The sequence below is a fragment of the Orcinus orca genome, chromosome 20 (assembly GCF_937001465.1).
Source record: "Orcinus orca chromosome 20, mOrcOrc1.1, whole genome shotgun sequence".
In the NCBI taxonomy this organism is placed as follows: domain Eukaryota; kingdom Metazoa; phylum Chordata; class Mammalia; order Artiodactyla; family Delphinidae; genus Orcinus; species Orcinus orca.
Window position 1 is genome coordinate 26,988,135 of NC_064578.1, and position 3,465 is coordinate 26,991,599.

The following is a 3,465-nucleotide window of genomic DNA, read 5'->3' on the forward strand; positions in this document are numbered from 1 at the left end:
TCCCCACTGGTAACCACTAATTTGTATTCTATACTTGTGTGTCAGCTTCTTTTTGTTATATTCACTAGTTTGTTGTATTTTTTAGATTCCACATATGAGCATACAGTATTTGTCTTTCTCTGTCTGATTTATTTCACTTAGCATAATGTCCTCCAAGTCCATCCATGTTGCTGCAAATGAGAAAATTTCATTCTTTCTTATGGCTGAGTAGTATTCCATTTTATATATATATATATATACCCCACATCTTCTTTATCCATTCATCTGTTGATGGACACTTAGGTTGCTTCCATATCTTGGCTATTGTAAATAGTGCTGCTATGAACACTGGGGTGCACATATCTTTTCAAATTAGTGTTTTGGTTTTTTTCAGCTATATACCCAGGAGTAGAATTGCTGGGTCATATGATAGTTCTATTTTTAGTTTTTTGAGAAACTTCCATACCATTTTTCACAGTGGCTGCACCAATTTACATTTCCTTCAACAGTGTGCAAGCGTTCCCTTTTCTCCACATCCTCTCCAGCATTTTTTATTTGTGTTCTTTTTGATAATGGCCATTCTGACAGGCATAAGGTGATATCTCACTGTGGTTTTGATTTGCATTTCCCTGATGATTAGTGATGTTGAGCATCTTTACATGTGCCTATTGGCCATCTGTATTTCCTCTTTGGAAAAATGTCTATTCAGTTCTACTCATTTTTTTTAACTGGGTTGTTTGGTTTTTTTTGACATTGAGTTGTATGAGTTATTTGTATAAGACTCTTGTGTTTCTTGGGCTTCCCTGGTGGCGCAGTGGTTGAGAGTCCGCCTGGCAATGCAGGGAATACGGGTTCGTGCTCCGGTCTGGGAAGATCCCATATGCCGCGGAGCGGCTGGGCCCGTGAGCCATGGCCGCTGAGCCTGCGCGTCCGGAGCCTGTGCTCTGCAACGGGAGAGGCCACAACAGTGAGAGGTATGCCCGCATACCGCAAAAAAAAAAAAAAAAAAAATAGACTCTTGTGTTTCTTTAGTTGTGAAACATGAGCCCAAGGTTGAATACCCTGTGATTTGACAGCAGTGTTAGCAACGAGTAAATCAGTATATGGTCCTTTTTGGGCTCAAGATTGGTTTTCTAATGGTGGCATTTCTAGAATACCAGATGGCCTACTTGTAAAGCACATGAGGGGTCAGGAAGTTCTAAAGGGAAGGCAATCAAGGGAAGTCTCGACTTGTTGATTATAGGATCGAGTATATTTTGTTAATCCTTGACAGTATCTAAGGATGTTGCATTGAATTAAGTTAGACTCTTCCACTAGACAAGATGAATAAGGCGTCTTTGTGGGCCTTCCTGTGATCATTTCTAAAGGGGATAGCTTGTCTGGAGAGAGGGGTGGTGATCTGAGAGTCTTAAGAGCAAGGAGCAGTGCTTGTGGCCATGTAAGTCCAGTCCTTCAGACAGTGGAGCCAGTTTGGTCTTGAGGATGCTGTTTCTATGCTCTTCCTATGGCACCTGATGGCTGAGGATGGTAAGGATGGTGGAGTCTTTGACTAAATGTGTTGCCTTTTCAATTTCCTGTATAATTTTACCAATGAAAGGTGATCTTCTGTCACTAGAGATGGCAGAGGGGATGCCCCAAGTGGGGAAGCTTTGTTGCAGGAACACTTTGGCATCTGATGCTGCTGAGGCATTTGGGCAGGGGAAAGCCTCTAACTGTTTAGAAAACAGGCAGACGACAGTGAGAACACGTTGGTAGCCTTGTGCTTTTGGTAACTGGATAAAATCTATTTGCTAGTGAAGGAAGATCTGAGGGGGAGGTGCCTCCCTTCTTGCCCCACCTTTACAGGTTTGCCAGGGTCATGTTACTGGCAATCGAGGCAAGTGAACTGCTTGATCCAAATAAAAGCCAAAGGGTCCAAACTACTGTCTGTGTAATGCATCCTGCATCTTGTCCATTGCATGTGAGTCATGTCATATAAACCACACACAGTGACTCAAGAGAGATACTTAAGAGCTACCAAGCAGCCGTCTGGGTGCTTGCAAAGTCCATCTGAATGGCTTGAACAGCCAGCTTTTCCCCATCCAGTTCTTTCTGAGTCTGAAGCTGTTATTTAGGTCATGTGGACCGCTTTTAAGACTTCCTTAGGAGTCATCCTAAATGAGTGCTCTCCTTCAAGAAAAGGTGAATAATCCCATTGGGGTCTAGGGCCTTGAAGCAGGATGCAGGGGGCATGGTCCCAAGGCTTAGAAACCACTTGGATTTCTTGGGTGGTTGGGGAAGGCGCTGCTAATGTATCGTATTTATCGGGCCTCATCTGAAAGTTTTTGTGCTGTGTCCTTCAGTTTTAGCTGTCATGATCTGCTGGGACAATAACAATGCCTCTAGAAGTTCTGCTATTTGGGGCTCATTTTTGACTGGGGTACCAGCTGCTGTCATGAATCCTCTCTGTTTCTATCATGTACCAAAAATCAAGCACTAACCCAAAGGCGTAGCAGCTATCAGCATAGATGTTCACCTTCGTTCCTTATGCTCTTAGGCAAGCCCAAGTAAGAGCAATTAACTTGGCTACGTGGGCTGATCTGACATGTGGCAAGGCTCGATATTCTAGAGGTTTATATTGATCAGTGATGGCATATGCAGCCTGGAAGGCCCCATCTCCCTTCCGGAGGTAGGAGCTTTCAGCATGAAGAGTGAGGTCAACTTGGGGGAGGGGTTTTTCTGCTAAATCTAGCCTAGGACAGGATAATGATCTAGTGTTAATGACACAGTCATGGGACGTCCCATCAGTGGGTAAAGGAAGCAAGGTAGCAGGGTTAAGGTTTTGACAGTGACGTATTGTGATGTGAGAGGGAAAGAGTAGTAAGATTTCATAAGAGGTAAGTCGAGATGCAGAAAAGTACTGTGTGTTTTCATTAGGCAATAGGGTCTGTGCAGCATGAGGGACATGTATGGTAAGCAGATGACCTAATACTCAGAGGTAGCCTGGACAAGTTTGGTGGTTGTAGCCATGGCTCACAGGCAAGGGGGATATGCCTTAGCTGCTGGGTCAAAGGCCAAACTATAATATCGCAAAAGTCTTTGGTGTCCATTATGCTTCTAGGATAACACTGAGGGCATGACCCTCTCATTCGTGCACAAACAAGGAAAAAGACAGGGAGTCGTTGGAAAGTTCAAGGGTGGGAGGTGAAAGCAGAGAGCCCTTAAGGTTCTTGAAAGCATCTTTGGATAGGGGGTCCTGGACTACTGGGTCTGGGGGGTGCCTCCCCAGTCACAGCATAGAGGGGTAAGGCAATCATAGAGAATTAGGTATCCACGGCCTACAATATACCACAAGACCCCAAAACCCTGTCCGTTGCCCTTCTCTTTCAGGGAGAGGAAAATGTTGAATAGCAGAGGCTCAGTCTGTGATCATTTTCCCTGCAGCTGAAATATCATGACCCAGATATCAGACACACAGAGAGCATATCTGAATTTCGTCTCTAGCCA